Below are 19,420 nucleotides of genomic sequence, written 5' to 3' on the forward strand. Positions count from 1 at the left end.
CACGCCTCCACTGCTCTACCATTGGTTCCTTGTGCATGAATGACAGAAAGGATAGTTTGCAGGTGAAGCAGGCAATCAGGAAGGCGAATGGAATGTTGGCCTTCATTGCGAGAGGGATGGAGTACAAAAGCAGGGAGTGCTGCAACTGTATAGGGTATTGGTAAGGCCGCACCTGGAGTACTGCGTGCAGTTTTGGTCACCTTACTAAAGGAAGGATATACTGGCTTTGGAGGTACAGAGACAATTCACTAGGCTGATTCCGGAGATGAGGGGGTTACCTTATGATGATAGATTGAGTAGACTGGGTCTTTACTCGTTGGAGTTCAGAAGGATGAGGGGTGATCTTATAGAAACATTTAAAATAATGAAAGGGATAGACAAGATAGAGGCGAAGAGGTTGTTTCCACTGGTCGGGGAGACTAGAACTAGGGGGCACAGCCTCAAAATACGGGGGAGCCAATTTAAAACCGAGTTGAAAAGGAATTTCTTCTCCCAGAGGGTTGTGGATCTGTGGAATTCTCTGCCCAAGGAAGCAGTTGAGGCTAGCTCATTGAATGTATTCAAGTCACAGATAGATAGATTTTCAACCAATAAGGGAATTAAGGGTTACGGGGAGCGGGCGGGTAAGTGGAGCTGAGTCCACGGCCAGATCAGCCATGATCTTATTGAATGGCGGAGCAAGCTCGAGGGGCTAGATGGCCTGCTCCTCTTCCTAATTCTTATGTTCTTATGTTCTTATTATCAGGACACAAGTCCACTGAGTGTGGAGTGTACCTAAATGAATGGAAAGCGGAACGGAGAATGAGCCAGTCTGTTCAGTGCCTGTGAAACCCACCAAGCTATAGGGGGCCCCGTTAGACAGAGGTGAGGCGGCGGGGTTAACTGCATAGACAAGGGTGCTTGAGGCACCGGTGTCCAGCAGGTAAGTCCCTTTCACCTTCTGCACTTCCATCTGTACGGTCGGACTCCCCCACGCATCATACGCGAGGGTACACAGGTGGACAGGTTGCAGGTGGACAGGAAGCGGTCCCTTCAGAATGCAAAAAGGGGAGGGGAAGAAAGGGGAGGGGCTGAGTCGGGAGACCGTGAGTCAGAGAGGCCTACAAAAGGCCGCGAGGTCGGGAGCTGCGTCGCTGAGTCGGGAGTCCGTGAGTCAGAGAGGCCTACAAAAGGCTGCGAGGTCGGGAGGAGCGTCGCTGAGTCGGGAGTCTGTGAGTCAGAGAGGCCTACAAAAGGCCGCGAGGTCGGGAGGTACGTTGCTGAGTTGGGAGTCCGTCAGTCAGAGAGGCTTACAAAAGGCCCAGCTTGTGCAGCTGCAGGGAGAAGGCAAAAAAGAAGTAGCAAGAAATAGAAAGATGACGTCACAGCCAAGGGGGTAAGTGATTGGCTGGTGATTGGTAAGTAGTTTTTCTTTTTTCTCTTCTATATCAGTGAGCAACTTTTAGCACTGTTGTTGCCAATTTAAGTTAATCTAAGGGTTAAGTCATGGCAGGCGAGCTCGGACAAATGTTATGCTCCTCCTGTACTATGTGGGAAATCAGGGATGCCTCCGGTGTCCCTGACGACTACGTGTACGGGAAGTGTATCCGCATCCAGCTCCTGACGGTCCGCGTTGCGGAATTGGAGCTGAGGGTGGATTTACTCTGGAGCATCCACGATGCTGAGAATGATGTGAGTAGCACGTGTAGCGAGTTGTTCTTACCGCAGGTGAAGGGTCCACAGCCAGTTAGGGAATGGAAGACCAGCAGGAAGAGCAGTGCAAGGAAGATAGTGCAGGGGTCCCCTGCAGTCATTCCCCTGCAAAACAGATACACCGCTTTGAGTACTGTTGAGGGGGATGACTCATCAGGGGAGGGCAGCAGCAGCCAAATTCATGGCACCATGGCTGGCTCTGCTGTACAGGAGGGCAGGAAAAAGAGTGGGAGAGCGATAGTGATAGTGGATTCAATTGTAAGGGGAATAGATAAGCATTTCTGCGGCCACAACCGAGACTCCAGGATGGTATGTTGCCTCCCTGGTGCAAGGTTCAAGGATGTCTCGGAGCGGGTGCAGGACATTCTGAAAAGGGAGGGTGAACAGCCAGTTGTCGTGGTGCACATTGGTACCAATGATATAGGTAAAAAAAGGGATGAGGTCCTACGAAAAGAATTTAAGGAGCTAGGAGCTAAATTAAAATGTCGGACCTTAAAAGTAGTAATCTCGGGATTGCTACCAGTGCCACGTGCTGGTCAGAGTAGGAATCACAGGATAACTCAGATGAATACGTGGCTTGAGCAGTGGTGCAGCAGGGAGGGATTCAAATTCCTGGGTCATTAGAACCGGTTCTGGGGGAGGTGGGACGAGTACAAACCGGACGGTCTGCACCTGGGCAGGACCGGAACCAATGTTCTAGGGGGAGTATTTGCTAGTGCTGTGGGGGAGGAGTTAAACTAATATGGCAGGGGGATGGGAACCAATGCAGGGAGACAGAGGGAAACAAAATGGAGACAAAAGCAAAAGACAGAAAGGAGATGAGTAAAAGTGGGGGGCAGAGAAACCCAAAGCAAAAAGCAAAAAGGGCCACTGTACAGCAAAATTCGAAGGGGTCAAAGTATAATAAAAAGGCAAGCATGAAAGCTCAGTGCCTCAATGCAAGGAGTATTCGGAACCCAGTAGAGGTCTCTGAGCGAGTTAGAGTGGGTGAGAGCTAAGATGAACAGGACCCCAAGAAAGAATACAAAAGGCAGGAGGCAACAGAGCAGAGTAGCACTGGAGTAAGTGTAAACCACAAGGTGATAGGAAGGGACAATATGTATGAATATAAAGGGGCTGCAGGAGGGGTCAAAACTAAAAATCATGGTTTAAAAACTAGTATTAAAACACTCTACCAAAACGCACGCAGCATTCGAAATAAAGTAAATGAGTTGACAGTACAAATCATTACAAATGGGTATGATTTGTTGGCCATTACAGAAACATGGTTGCAGGATGGCCAAGACTCAGAATTAAACATACAGGGGTATCTGACAATTCGGAAAGATAGACAAGAAGGGAAAGGAGGTGGGTTAGCTCCGTTAATAAAGGATGATATCAGGGCAGTTGTGAGAGATGATATTGGCTCTAATAAACAAAATGTTGAATCATTGTGGGTGGAGATTAGAGATAGTAAGGGGAAAAAGTCACTGGTGGGCATAGTTTATAGGCCCCCAAATAATAACTTCACGGTGGGGCGGGCAATAATCAAGGAAATAATGGAGGCATGTGAAAAAGGAATGGCAGTAATCATGGAGGATTTTAACCTACATATCGATTGGTCAAATCAAAACGCAAGGGGTAGCCTTGAGGAGGAATTCATAGAATGCATATGGGATTGTTTCTTAGAACAGTATGTTACAGAACCTACAAGGGAGCAATCTATCTTAGATCTGGTCCTGTGTAATGAGACAGGAATAATAAACGATCTCCGAGTAAAAGATCCTCTCGGAATGAGTGATCACAGTATGGTTGAATTTGTAATACAGATTGAGGGTGAGGAAATAGTGTCTCAAAAGAGCATACTATGCTTAAACAAAGGGGACTACAGTGGGATAAGGGCAGAGTTGGCTAAAGTAGACTGGAAACACAGACTAAACAGTGACACAATTGAGGAACAGTGGAGGACTTTTAAGGAGCTCTTTCATAGTGCTCAACGAAAATATATTCCAGTGAAAAAGAAGGGTGGTAAGAGAAGGGATAACCAGACGTGGATAACCAAGGAAATAAAGGAGAGTATCAAATTAAAAACCAATGCGTATAAGGTGGCCAAGGTTAGTGGGAAACTAGCAGATTGGGAAAATTTTAAATGACAGCAAAGAATGACTAAGAAAGCAATAAAGAAAGGAAAGATAGATTACGAAAGTAAACTTGCGCAAAACATAAAAACCATAGTAAAAGCTTTTACCGATTTATAAAACAGAAAAGAGTGACTAAAGTAAATGTTGGTCCCTTAGAAGATAAGAAGGGGGATTTAATAATGGGAAATGTGGAAATGGCTGAGACCTTAAACAAATATTTTGCTTCGGTCTTCACAGTGGAAGACACAAAAACCATGCCAAAAATTGCTGGTCACGGGAATGTGGGAAGGGAGGACCTTGAGACAATCACTATCACCAGGGAGGTAGTGCTGGACAGGCTAATGGGACTCAAGGTAGACAAGTCCCCTGGTCCTGATGAAATGCATCCGAGGGTATTAAAAGAGATGGCGGAAGTTATAGCAGGTGCATTCGTTATAATCTACCAAAATTCTCTGGACTCCGGGGAGGTACCAGTGGATTGTAAAGTAGCTAATGTAACGCCTCTGATTAAAAAAGGGGGCAGACAAAAAGCAGGTAACTATAGGCCGGTTAGTTCAACATCTGTAGTGGAGAAAATGCTTGAAGCTATCATTAAGGAAGAAATAGCAGGATATCTAGATAGGAATAGTGCAATCAAGCAGACGCAACATGGATTCATGAAGGTGAAATCATGTTTAACTAATTACTGGAATTCTTTGAGGATATAACGAGCATGGTGGATAGAGGTGTACCGATGGATGTGGTGTATTTAGATTTCCAAAAGGCATTTGATAAGTTGCCACACAAAAGGTTACTGCAGAAGATAAAGGTAATCGGAGTCAGAGGAAATATATTAGCATGGATAGAGAATTGGCTAGCTAACAGAAAGCAGAGAGTCGGGATAAATGGGTCCTTTTCAGGTTGGAAATCGGAGATTAGTGGTGTGCCACAGGGATCGGTGCTGGGACCACAACTGTTTACAATATACATAGATGACCTGGAAGAGGGGACAGAGTGCAGTGTAACAAAATTTGCAGATGACACAAAGATTAGTGGGAAAGCGGGTTGTATAGAGGACACAGGGAGGCTGCAAAGAGATTCAGATAGGTTAAGCGAATGGGCTAAGGTTTGGCAGATGGAATACAATGTCGTAAAGTGTGAGGTCATCCACCTTGGAAAAAAAAATAGTAAAAGTGAATATTATTTGAATGGGGAGAAATTACAACATGCTGCGGTGCAAGGATTCTGGGGGTCCTTGTGCATGAATCCCAAAAAGTTAGTTTACAGGTGCAGCAGGTAATCAGGAACGCAAATAGAATGTTGGCCTTCATTGCGAGAGGGATGGAGTACAAAAGCAGGGAGGTCCTGCTGCAACTGTATTGGGTATTGGTGAGGCCGCACCTGGAGTACTGCATGCAGTTTTGGTCACCTTACTTAAGGAAGGATATACTAGCTTTGGAGGGGGTACAGAGACGATTCACTAGGCTGTTTCCGGAGATGAGGGGGCTAGCTTATGATGATAGATGGAGTAGACTGGATCTTTACTCGTTGGAATTCAGAAGGATGAGGGGTGATCTTATAGAAACATTTAAAATAATGAAAGGGATAGACAAGATAGAGGCGAAGAGGTTGTTTCTACTGGTTGGGGAGACTAGAACTAGGGGGCACAGCCTCAAAATACGGGGGAGCCAATTTAAAACCGAGTTGAGAAGGAATTTCTTCTCCCAGAGGGTTGTGAATCTGTGGAATTCTCTGCCCAAGGAAGCAGTTGAGGCTAGCTCATTGAATGTATTCAAATCACAGATAGATAGATTTTTAATCAATAAGGGAATTAAGTGTTACGGGGAGCGGGCAGGTAAGTGGAGCTGAGTCCACGGCCAGATCAGCCATGATCTTGTTGAATGGCGGAGCAGGCTCGAGGAGCTCGATGGCCTACTCCTGTTCATAATTCTTATGTTCTTATGTTCTTATGTTTGGTGGTGGGATCACGCTGGAGGTGGTGGAAATGGTAGAAGATGATCTGTTAAATGTGAAAGCTGGTGGGGTAAAAGTTGAGGACAAGGGGAACCCTCTTGTGGTTCTGGGAGGAAGGCAAAGGGGTGAGAGCAGAAGTGTGGGAAAAAGAATGAATATGGTCGAGGGCCATGTCAACCATGGTCGAGGGAAATCCTCGGATGAGGAAAAAGGAAGACATATCGAAAGCACTAGCATGAAAAATGGTGTTGTTAGAACAGATGCGACGTAGGCAGAGAAACTGGGAGAATGGAATGGAGTCCAACAAGAAACAGGTTGAGAGGAAGTGTCGTCCTGGTAGCTGTGGGAGTCAGTGGGCTTATAGTGAATATTTGTCAATAGCGTATCCCCAGAAATGGAGACAGAGAAGTCGAGGGTGGGAAGGGAAGTGTCGGAGATGGACCATGTGAAGGTGAGGGAAGGGTAGAAATTGGAACTGTTTAACATCCAGATTATTCCAACCCTTACATCGTTTAAACATGCCCCTGGTCCTCCACAATCTGTTAAACTGGAATAATCTATCAACAGGGACACTATCCAGCCTTATAATTATTTTATGGACCTCTATCAGGTCACTTAAAGGCTACGCTGCTCTAAAGTAAATAGACCAAGCTGCTTGAGCCTATCCTAGTTGCGGGGGTTCTTTCAGCCAAGAATCATTCTCATAGCTCTGCACTGAACCATTTCGAGGGCCACTATATTACCCACCATGTTGGGAGACCAAAACTGGGCACAGTACTCCAGGTGCGGTCGAACCAGTGACCTGTATTGCGTCAAAATGGTATTCTTTAATTGAACAAACACGCAAGATGGGCACTAATGGGTTGCAGATGGGTGATTAATATTTTACAGGAATAATGAATAGACAGAGATGGAATTAAGCTGTTGGTTTAAAAAAACAATTCTGGATTTGGTGTTCATGTTTATATTTCTAGTGAAGTGAGGACAACCCCCATAAGAACTGGACTGAGTGAAGGTAATCGAATTGTGGTAATAATGATGATGCAGATTAGCATTGTGGAACTCTATTCGGAATTGGAGGGATGGTTCAGGTGAAGTACTCTTGGATCAGTTACTGTCTGAGATCACTGGCAGCTAGGGACACAAGTGATCGATGCTGCTCGTGCATGTCCTGCTCCTGCACTTCTTGCTGCTCAGGTGATGCTAAGGGCTGCACCATATGATGGCAAAGTTATGCAGCATGCAGCACAAGGCCACAAATCTGGAAACCTGCTCAGGGTACAGCAAAACTCTTCCCCAATGGTCCAGGCAATGGGAATGTTGCTTGAGCACTCCAACTCTTGGTTTGATTATGTTCCTTTAAGGCACAACAAATCCCACAAGAAAAGTGATCCAATCATGGCTAACAAGAGTAGTTAATGATCGTATTAGATCAAAGGAAGAGGCTTATAATGTTGCCAAAAAGAGCAGTAAGCCTGAGGATTGGGAAGATTTTAGAATTCAGCAAAGGAGGACAAATAAATTGATAAAGAAAGAGAAAATAGAAAATGAAAGTAAATTAGCGAGAGACATGAAAACAGATTGTAAAAGATTCTAAAGGTATATAAAAAGGAAAAGATTAGCAAAAATAAATGTGTGTCCCTTACAGGCTAAGACAGGAGAAATTATAATGGGGAAGAAGAAATGGCAGGGAAATTAAACACATACTTTGTGTCTGTCTTCACGGAAGAAGACTCAAGATACCTACCGGAAATAGTGGAGAACCAAGGTTTAACATGAATGAGGAACTGAAAGAAATTAGAATTAGTAAAAAAAAAAGTACTGGAGAAATTAATGGGAATGACAGCCAATAAATCCCCTGATCCTGATGGCCGACAACCTAGAATTTTGAAAGAGGTGGCTATCAAGATAGTGAATGGATGAGTTGTCATCTTCCAAAATTACATATATTCTAGAAAGGTTCCCTGGATTGGAAGGTAGCAAATGTAACCCTGCCATTTAACAAAGGAGGGAGAGAGAAAACAGGGAACTACAGACCAGTTAGCCTGACATCAGTAATAGGGGAAATGCTAGAATCTATTATTAAGGATGTGGTAATAGGGCACTTAGAAAATAATAATAGGATTGGGAAGCGTCAACACGGATGTATTGAAACATAGAAACATAGAAAATAGGTGCAGGAGTAGGCCGTTCAGCCCTTCGAGCCTGCACCACCATTCCATAAGATCATGGCTGATGACTCCCTTATTACCCCTGTCATGTATTCAACCAGCATTGTAACCCATGTATAATCTGACCTAAGTTCTACACTATGAGAACACTGACCATTAGGTGGTAAACTTGTGGGAGACACTCCTAACCTAGACCTTCAGATATAAAAGGGGAAGCTCCACCCACTTCCATCACTTGAGTGCTATTAAATAAAGGACAGGTCACAGACTGACCTCTTAAGCATGGGCCTCGTGTGCATTTATACTGTATAGTAAGGACGTATCAATGGCGACAAGAAACTGTGATTTAAACCATGCGAGCATGGCCACTAGCAGAACAGACGAGGGGTACTGTGTTAAGGAATGGTTGGGACAGATTCAACATTGTTAAAGCAGCACACAGTTCTCCAGGCAGACAAGGAGGGCAGTCGGGCATGCCCCAACATGTAGTCGAACCCAGAGGGGGAGTTTGACAGAGACAATGGCAAGTTGAACGGCGATTCACGCCATTGCAAGGGACAATGCGGCCAGTAATGGGGCCATCATCACCTGTTAATGGTGCATGGCGCATTCAGGGACAGTCAAGGGGCAGTCAGGGTCGATCGACTGGCAAGGAACCTTTTGTTTCAAACAGCAGCTCATAGCTGGAGGTGTGGAGGCATACACTCAGCCGGAGTTTGCAGAGGTGAGCAAAATACCTGCAGAAATTGCAGAAATGAACGCTTGGGGAAATCGCTGGAAGCTGAAGTTCAGCGAGTTCATGTGGAGCACGTATACAGTTCACACATCAGGACGCCACCGATAATGATGAAAGTGCTCGTCAATGGTATCCCAGTATCAATGGAGCTGGACACGGGGGCCAGCCAGTCCCTGATGGGTATCACACAGTTCAAAAAGTTGTGGGCGTCCAAGGCCAGGAGGCCAAAATTATCGCCGATTGACGCATAGCTATGGACTTACACAAAGCAGATCATTCTGGTGCTAGGCAGCGCCACGGTAGTCGTGACCCACAAAGATTCGGAGAACAGACTGCCACTCTGGATTGTCCCAGGGGACGGTCCCGCACTACTGGGGAGGAATTGGCTTGCTGTCATGAACTGGAAATGGGGCGATGTCAATGCAATCTCCTCTGTGGAGCGAGTATCATGCTCACAGATCCTGGACAAATTTGACTCATTATTTCAACCCGGCACTGGCACTTTCATGGGGGCCAAGGTAGTGATTCACATCAACCCGGACGCCAGGCCAGTACACCACAAGGCCAGAGTGGTGCCGTACGTGATGTGGGAAAAGATAGAAGGCGAATTGGACCGCCTGCTGAGGGAAGGCATCATCTCGCCAGTCGAATTCAGTGACTGGGTGAGCCCGATTGTGCCGGTGCTCAAGGCGGATGGGTCGGTCAGGATATGTGGTGATTACAAGGCCACCATCAATCGAGTGTCACTCCAAGACCAGTACCCGCTAACGAGAGCGGAGGACCTCTTTGCGACACTATCCGGTGGCAAAATTTTAAAAAAATTGGACCTGACCTCAGCTTACATGACCCAGGAGCTGGCGAGTGAGTTGAAGAAGCTGACCACCATCACGACACACAAGGGGTTGTTTGATTACAACAGATGTCTGTTCGGGATTCGCTCGGCTGCCGCGATCTTCCAACGAAATATGGAAAGCCTCCTCAAGTCGATTCCAGGGACGGTGGTTTTTCAGGACGACATCCTCATCACGGGTTATGATACTGAAGAACACCTCCACAACATGGAGGAGGTGCTACGCAGACTGGACCGGGTAGGGCTGCGACTGAAAAAGGCGAAGTGCATCTTCCGAGCTCCAGAGGTAGAATTCCTGGGGATGAGGGTAGCAGCAGACGGGCTCAGCCCTACTGCGTCCAAGATGGAAGCGATCCAGAGAGCACCCAGACCCCGTAACACGACGGAGCTGCGTTCGTTCCTGGGGCTCAAAAACTATTTTGGTTACTTCCCAAATTGAGCACGCTGCTAGAGCCGCTACACGTGCTCCTACGCAAAGGTCGCGAATGGGTCTGGGGGGACAGCCAGGAAAGGGCTTTTAATAGAGCACGCAATTTGTTATGTTCCAACAATCTGTTAACGCTATGTGACCCATGTAAGAAACTTGTGTTAACGTGCGATGCGTCGTCCTATGGTGCCGGGTGTGTGTTGCAGCATGTCAATGCCAAGGGTCAGTTACAGCCGGTAGCTTATGCCTCCAGAAATCTGTCCCAGGCAGAAAGGGGCTATGGGATGGTAGAAAAGGAGGCGCTCGCATGTGTATATGCGGTAACGAAAATGCACCAGTACCTGTTTGGCCGGAAATTTGAGCTGGAGACAGATCACAAACCCCTAACATCCCTTCTGGCCGACAACAAGGCCATAAATGCAAACGCATCGGCCCGCATACAGAGGTGGGCACTCACGTTAGCTGCCTATGACTACACAATTCGTCACAGACCGGACACCGAAAACTGCGCCGATGCACTCAGCAGGCTCCCACTAGCCACTACTGAGGGGGCTACCGAGCATGATGCTGAGATGGTCATGGCTGTTGAAGCTTTCGGAAGCGAAGGCTCACCCGTGACAGCGCGTCAGATTAAAGTCTGGACAAATAGAGACCCGTTATTGTCTCTATTCAAGAAATGTGTCCTGAATGGGGACTGAGCAACCACGTACAGGGCATGCCCTGAAAAATTTAAGCCATTTCACAAGCACAAGGATGAACTCTCGATTCAGGCTGATTGCCTACTGTGGGGAAACCGCGTAGTCATGCCCCAAATGGGCAGAGAGGTGTTCATTAGAGAAAAAATCCACAATGAGCACCCGGGCATTGTCACGATGAAGGCAATTGCCAGGTCACACATTTGGTGGCCAGGGATAGACGCAGATCTGGAACTTTGTGTTTGCAGGTGTAACACGTGTGCCCAGCTGGGCAATGCACCCAGGGAAGCCCCCCTTAGCCCCTGGCCATGGCCCGCCAAGCCTTGGTCACGCATCCATGTGGACTACGCAAGTCCTTTCATGGGAAAAATGTTTTTGGTTTTAGTAGACGCCGACTCCAAATGGATCGAGTTTGACATTTTAAATTCAAGCACATCCTCTGCCATGGTATAAAGTCTACGGGCAATGTTCGCCGCTCACGGTCTACCGGACATCTTGGTCAGCGACAATGGCCCTTGCTTCACAAGCACTGAATTACAAGACTTCATGGCAGGCAATGGAATTAACCATGTTAGAACTGTACCGTTCAAGCCAGCCTCAAACGACCAGGCAGAACGAGCAGTGCAGATAATCAAACAGGGGATGCTCAGAATCCAAAGGAGTTCCCGACAATGCCGCTTATCACGCCTCCTGTTGGCCTACAGATCCCGACCACACTCACTCACAGGGGTTCCACCTGCAGAGCTGCTAATGAAAAGGACGCTCAAAACCCGGTTATCCCTTATACACCCCATCATGAAAGAAATTGTCGAGAGCAAGCGCCAGTCACAATATGACTACCATGACAGGAATGCGAGGGCACGATGTATTGATGTAAATGACACTGTTTTTGTCCTCAACTATGCTGCAGGGCCCAAATGGCTCGCAGGCACTGTGGTTGCCAAAGAGGGAAATAGGATTCTGGCAGTTAAACTTACCAATGGACAAATCTGCCGCAGACTTGTGGATCAAACAAAAAGGAGATTCAGCAACCCCATAGAAGAAGCAGAGGAAGAACACGATGTAGAGTTCACTCCACCACAGATGACCGAACACAGGAACCAAAGGGAGGAGAGCCCAGTCACTGTGGGCAGTCCAGACAGGCCTGAGGCACCGCAAACAGCAGACACTCAGGCCAGCACCCAACAACCAGAGCCCCAACTCAGGCGCTCTGCAAGGGAGCATAAACCACTAGAGAGACTCAACCTGTGATCCCAATAAGGCTTTGGGGGAGGAGGTGATGTCATGTATTCAACCAGCATTGTAACCCATGTATAATCTGACCTAAGTTGTACACTGTGATAATACTGACCACTTGGTGGTGAACTTGTGGGAGATACTCCTAACCTAGACCTTCAGATATAAAAGGGGAAGCTCGCCACCCACTTCCATCACTTGAGTGCTATGAAATAAAGGACCGGTCACAGACTGACATTCTCTCAAGCATGGGCCTCGTGTGCATTTATACTGTATAGTAAGGACGTATCAACTCCTTTCCTGCTTTCTCTCCATACCCCTTCATCCCTTTAGCCATAAGAGGCCATATCTAACTCCCTCTTAAATATATCCAATGAAGTGGCATCAACGACTCTCTGCGGTACGGAATTCCACAGGTTAACAACTCTCTGAGTGAAGAAGTTTCTCCTCATCTCAGTCCTAAATGGCCTACCCTTATCCTTACACTGTGTCCCCTGGTTCTGGACTTCCCAACATCGGGAACATTCTTACCGCCTCTAACCTGTCCAGTCTCGTCAGAATTTTATATGTTTCTATGAGATCCCCTCTCATCCTTCTAAACTCCAGTGTATAAAGGCCCAGTCGATCCAGTCTCTCCGCATATGCCAGTCCAGCCATCCCGGGAATCAGTCTGGTGAACCTTCGCTGTACTCCCTCAATAGCAAGAACGTCCTTCCTCAGATTAGGAGACCAAAACTGAACACACTATTCCAGGTGAGGCCTCACCAAGGCTCTGTACAGCTTGCAGTAAGATTTCCCTGCTCCTATACTCAAATCCCCTAGCTATGAAGGCCAACATACCATTTGTCCTCTTCACCGCCTGCTGTACCTGCATGCCAACTTTCAATGACTGATGAACCATGACACCCAGGTCTCGTTGCACCTCCCCTTTACCTCATCTGCCACCATTCAGATAATATTCTGCCTTCGTGTTTTTGCCCCCAAAGTGGATAACCTCACATTTATCCACATTACACTGCATCTGTCAATGCATTTGCCCACTCACCTAATCTGTCCAAGTAACCTGCAGCCTCTTAGCATCCTCCTCACAGCTCACTGCCACCCAGTTTAGTGTCATCTGCAAACTTGGAGATATTACACTCAATTCCTTCATCTAAATCATTAATGTATATTGTAAAGAGCTGGGGTCCCAGCACTGAGCCCTGCGGCACCCGCCATTAAGAAAAAGACCCGCTTATCCTGACTCTCTGCTTCCTGTCTGCCAACCAGTTCTCTATCCACGTCAGTACATTACCCCCAATACCATGTGCTTTGATTTTGCACACCAATCGCTTGTGTGGGACCTTGTCAAAAGCCTTTTGAAAGTCCAAATACACCACATCCACTGGTTCTCCCTTGTTCACTCTACTAGTTACATCCTCAAAAAGTTCCAGAAAATTTGTCAAGCATGATTTCCTTTTCATAAATCCATGCTGACTTGCACCGCTTTCCAAATGTGCTGCTATTTCATTTTTAATAATTGATTACAACATTTTCCCCACTACTGATGTCAGGCTAACTGGTCTATAATTACCCATTTTCTCTCTCCCCCCTTTATTAAAAAGTGGTGTTACATTAGCTACCCTCCAGTCGATAGGAACTGATCCAGAGTCGATAGACTGTTGGAAAATTATCACCACTGCATTCACTATTTCTAGGGCCACTTCCTTAAGTACTCTGGGATGCAGACTATCAGACCCCGGGGATTTATCAGCCTTCAATCCCATCAATTTCCCTAACACAACTTCCCGCCTAATAAGGATATCCTTCAGTTCCTCCTTCTCAATAGACACTCGGTCCCCTAGTACTTACGGAAGGTTATTTGTGTCTTCCTTCGTGAAGACAGAACCAAAGTAGTTGTTCAACTGGTCTGCCATTTCTCTGTTCCCCATTATACATTCACCTGATTCTGACTGCAAGGGACCTATGTTTGTCTTCACTAATCTCTTTTTCTTCACATATCTATATAAGCTTTTGCAGTCAGTTTTTATGTTCCCAACAAGCTTCCTCTCATACTCTATTTTTCCCCTCCTAATTAAACCCTTTATGAAATGGAAATTATGTTTGACAAATCTATAGTTTTTTGAGGTTGTAACTAGCAGAATAGATAAGGGGGAACCATTGGATGTGGTGTATTTGCATTTTCAGAATGCAATTTATAAGGTGTCACACAAGGTTATTAACCAGAATTAGGGCTAATGGGATTGGGGGTTAAATGCTAGCATGGATTGCGAATTGGTTGATGGACCGAAAACAGAGAGTAGGAATAAACTGTTAATTTTAAGGTTGGCAGATTGTAACTAGTGGGGCACCGCAAGAATCAGTGCTTGGGTCTCAGCTATTCACAATCTATACCAATGATTTGGATGAAGTGACCATATGTAATATATTCAAGTTTGTTGATGATGCAAAGCTAGGTGGGAATGTAGGTTGTGAGGAGGATGCAAAGAGACTTCAAGGGGATTTTGAGAGGCTATGTGAGTGAACAAGAACAAGGCAAATGGAATATAATGTGGAGAAATGTGAAGTTTTCCACTTTGGTAGGAAAAATAGAAAAACAGAATATTTTTTAAATGGTGAGAGTTTGGGAAATGTTGGTGTTCAGAGGGACCTGAGTGTCCTTGTACATGAATCACGAAAAGTTAACATGCTGCGGTCATCCCCCTCCAAAACAGATACACCGCCCTGGGTGTAGTTGGAGGGGTTGATGACTCATCAGGGGAGGGCAGCAGCAGCCAAGTCCATGGCACCATGGGTGGTTCTGCTGCACAGGAGGGCAGGAAAAAGAGTGGGAGAGCTATACTGGTAAGGGATTCTATTGTAATTGGAATAGATCGACGTTCTATATTCTATATAGATAGGCCGCAATCGAGACACCAGGATGGTATGTAGTCTCATGTTTGCAAGGGTCAAGGATGTCTCGGAGTGGCTGCAGGACATTTTGGAGGGGGAGGGTGAACAGCCAGTTGTCGTGGTGCTTATAGGTAGCAACGATATAGGTAAAAAATGGGATGAGGTCCTACAAGCTGAAATAGGGAGCTAGAAGTTAACTTAAAGAGTAGGACCTCAAAGGTAGTAATCTCAGGATTGCTACCAGTGCCACATGCTAGTCAGAGTGGAAATCGCAGGATAGCTAAGATGAATACGTGGCTTGAAGAGTGGTGCAAGAGGGAGGGATTGAAATTCCTGGGACATTGGAACTGGTTATGGGGTAGGTGGGACCAGTACACACTGTATGGTCTGCACCTGGGCAGGACCAGAACCAATGTCCAAGCAGGATGTTTGCCAGTGCTGTTGGGGAGGGGTTTACCTAATACGGCAGAGGGATGGGAACTTATGCTGGGAGACAGAGGAAAGTAGAATGGGGCAGAAGCAAAAGATAGCAAGAAGAAAAGTAAAAGTGGAGGGCAGAGAAACCCAAGGTAAAAATCAAAAAGGGCCACATTGCAGCAAAATTCTAAAGTGACAAAGTGTGTTAAAAAGACAAGCCTGAAGGATCTGTGCCTCAATGCGAGGAGTATTCGTAATAAGATGGATGAATTAACTGCGCAGGCAGCTATTAACGAGTATGAAATAATTGGGATTACGGTGACATGGCTCCAGGGTGATCAAGGCTGGGAACTCAACAACCAGGGATATTCAACATTCAGAAAGGATAGACAGAAAGGAAAAGGAGATGGGGTAGCGTTGCTGGTTAAAGAGGAAATTAACAAAATAGAAAGGAAGGACATTAGCTTGGATGATGTGGAAATCTGTATGGGTAGAGCTGCGGAATACCAAAGGGCAGAAAACGCTAGTGGGAGTTGTGTACAGACCACCAAACATTAATCGTGAGGTTGGGGACAGCTTCAAACAAGAAATTAGGGATGCGTGCAATAAAGGTACAGCAGTTATCATGGGCGACTTTAATCTACATATAGATTGGACTAACCAAATTGGTAACAATACGGTGGAGGAGGATTTCCTGGAGTGTATTAGGGATGGTTTTCTAGACCAATATGTCGAGGAACCAACGAGAGGGCTGGCCATCCTAGACTAGGTGATGTGTAATGAGAAAGCAATAATTAGCAATCTTGTTGTCCGAGGCCCCTTGGGGAAGAGTGACCATAATATGGTATAATTCTTTATTAAGATGGCGAGTGACACAGTTAATTCAGAGACTAGGGTCCTGAACTTAAGGAAAGGTAACTTCGATGGTATGAGACGTGAATTGGCTAGAATAGACTGGCGAATGATACTTAAAGGGTTGATGGTGGATAGGCAATGGCAAACATTTAAAGATCACATGGATGAACTTCAACAATTGTACATCCCTGTCTGGAGTAAAAACAAAACGGGGAAGACGGCTCAAATGTGGCTAACAAGGGAAATTAAGGATAGTGTTAAATCCAAGGAAGAGGCATATAAATTGGCCAGAAAAAGCAGCAAACCTGAGGACTGGGAGAAATTTAGAATTCAGCAGAGGAGGACAAAGGGTTTAATTAGGAGGTGAAAAATAGAGTATGAGAGGAAGCTTGCTGGGAACATAAAAACTGACTGTAAAAGCTTCATTAGATATGTGAAGAGAAAAAGATTAGTGAAGACAAACGTAGGTCCTTTGCAGTTAGAATCAGGTGAATTTATAATGGGGAACAAAGAAATGGCAGACCAATTGAACAACTACTTTGGTTCTGTCTACACAAAGGAAGACACAAATAAAATTCTGGAAAAACTAGGGGACCAACGGTCTAGCGAGAAGGAGGAACTGAAGGAAATCTTTATTATTTAGGAAATTGTGTTAGGGAAATTGATGGGATTGAAGGCCGATAAATCCCCAGGGCCTGATGGTCTGTATCCCAGAGTATTAGGACTTAAGGAAGTGGCCCGAGAAATAGTGGATGCATTGGTGATCATTTTTCAACAGTCTATCGACTCTGGATCAGTTCCTATGGATTAGAGGGTAGCTAATGTAACACCACTTTTTCGAAAAGGAGGGAGAGAGAAAATGGGGAATTATAGACTGGTTAGCCTGACATCAGTAATGGGGAAAATGTTGGAATCAATTATTAAAGATGAAATAGCAGCGCATTTGGAAAGCAGTGACAGGATCGGTCCAAGTCAGCATGGATTTATGACAGGGAAATCATGCTTGACAAATCTTCTGGAATTTTTTGAGGATGTAACTAGCAGAGTGGATAAGGGAGAACTAGTGGATGAGGTGTATTTGGACTTTCAAAAGGCTTTTGACAAGGTCCCACAGAAGAGATTGGTGTGCAATATTAAAGCACATGGTATTGGGGGTAATGTATCGACGTCGATAGAGAACTGGTTGGTAAACAGGAAGCAGAAAGTTGGGATAAACTGGTCCTTTTCATAATGGCAGGCAGTGACTAGTGGGGTGCTGCAGGGCTCAGTGCTGGGACCCTAGCTACTTATAATATACATCAATAATTTAGATGAAGGAATTGAATGGAATATCTCCAAGTTTGCAGATGACACTAAGCTGGGTGGCAGTGTGAGCTGTAAGGAGGATGCTAAGAGGCTGCAGGGTGACTTGGACAGGTTAGGTGAGTGGGCAAATGCTTGGCAGATGCATTATAATGTGGATAAATGTGAGGTTATCCACTTTGGTGGCCAAAATATGAAGGCAGAATATTATCTGAATAGCTTCAGATTAGGAAAAGGGGAGGTGCAATGAGACCTGGGTGTCATGGTTCATCAGTCAGTGAAAGTTGGCATGCAGGTACAGCAGGCGGTGAAGAAGGCAAATAGCATGTTGGCCTTCATAGCTAGGGGATTTGAGTATTTGAGCAGGGAGGTCTTACTGCAGTTGTACAGGGCCTTGGTGAGGCTTCACCTGGAATATTGTGTTCAGTTTTGGTTTCCTAAATGAGGAAGGATGTTCTTGCTGTTGAGGGAGTGCAGTGATGGTTCACCAGACTGATTCCTGGGATGAGAGGACTGACAAATGAGGAGAGACTGGATCGACTGGAGTTTAGAAGGAAGAGAGGGAATATCATAGAAACATATAAAATTCTGATGGGACTAGACAGGTTGGATGCGGGAAGAATGTTCCCGATGTTGAGGAAGTCTAGAACCAGGAGTCACAGTCTAAGGATAAGAGTTAAGCCATTTAGGACCGAGATGAGGAGAAACTTCTTCACTCAGAGTGTTGTTAACCTGTGGAATTCTCTTCTGCAGAGAGTTTTTGATGCCAGATCGTTAGATATATTCAAGAGGGAGTTAGATATGGCCTTTACGCTAAAGTGATCAAGGGGTATGGAGAGGAAGCAGGAAAGGAGTACTGCAGTGAATGATCAGCCATGATCTTATTGAATGGTAGTGCAGGCTCGAAGGGCCGAATGGCCTACTCCTGCACCTATTTTCTATGTTTATATATTTCTATGTCTATGTTACAGCAAGCAATTAAGAAAGCAAATGGCATGTTGTCCTTTAGTACAAGAGGATTTGAGTATAAGAGTAAATATGTCACTGCAATCATGTTGGGCCTTGCTGAGACCACACCTGGAGTATTGTGTACAGTTTTGGTCTCCTTATCTAAGGAAGAATATACTTGCCACAGAGGGAGTGCAATGAAGGTTCACCAGACTGATTCCTTGGATGGGTGGATTGTCCTATGGGGAGAGATTGAGTAGACTAGGTCTACATTCTTTAGAGTTTCGAAGAATGAGAGGTGATCTCATTGAAACATACAAATTTCTTACAGGGCTGGACAGGAAAGATGCACAGAGGATGTTTCCTCTAGCTGGGGAGTCTAGAACCAAGGGTCACAGTCTCAGAATAAGGGATTGGACATTTCGGACTGAGATGAGGAGAAATTTCTTCACTCAGAGAAAGGTGAATCTTTGGAATTCTCTACCCCAGAGGGCTGTGAATGCTCAGTCGTTGAGTGTATTCAAGACAGAAATCGATATTAAGGGAATCAAAGGATATGGGGATAGTGCAGGAAAGTGGAGTTGAGGTAGAAGATCAGACATGATTTCATTGAATGGCGGATCAGGCTCGAGGGGCCAAATGGCCTACTCCTGCTCCTATTTCTTATGTTCTTATGTTCCTGGCGGCAGCATGGCACTTGTTGTAGACCAGCTCTGCTGCTGTGCCCAGATTCCTGATGGGAGTCATAAGTCAAGTCTGAAGGGGGCAGCACTTGTTGCTTCAGGGCCAGCCTTTGACCTGACAGCCACGTTGGAGTAAAGACAACACAGAGGACTGGTGCAGGATAAATAAATCATGTCATGCAACCATGTCTCAGTAATGGCTACCATGTCATACCCTATAAGTTGAATGTACACCTGCAGTTCATTCAATTTGTTCCTTATACTCCGTGCACTTGTACAAAGAACATTTATTTGGATCACACAGCCTGCCATTCAGCTCGAATGTTTTACTCTCATTTCTTACTTCTCTCTCCTGGTTTAATTACTATACATGTTTTAGCTTTCCCTTTACCTGTCGTGCCTAAAGCATAATTTCTGACTGTTACTCTACTCTCCTCCCTTGT

This window comes from Pristiophorus japonicus, chromosome 10, assembly GCF_044704955.1.
Source record: "Pristiophorus japonicus isolate sPriJap1 chromosome 10, sPriJap1.hap1, whole genome shotgun sequence".
NCBI lineage: Eukaryota > Metazoa > Chordata > Chondrichthyes > Pristiophoridae > Pristiophorus > Pristiophorus japonicus.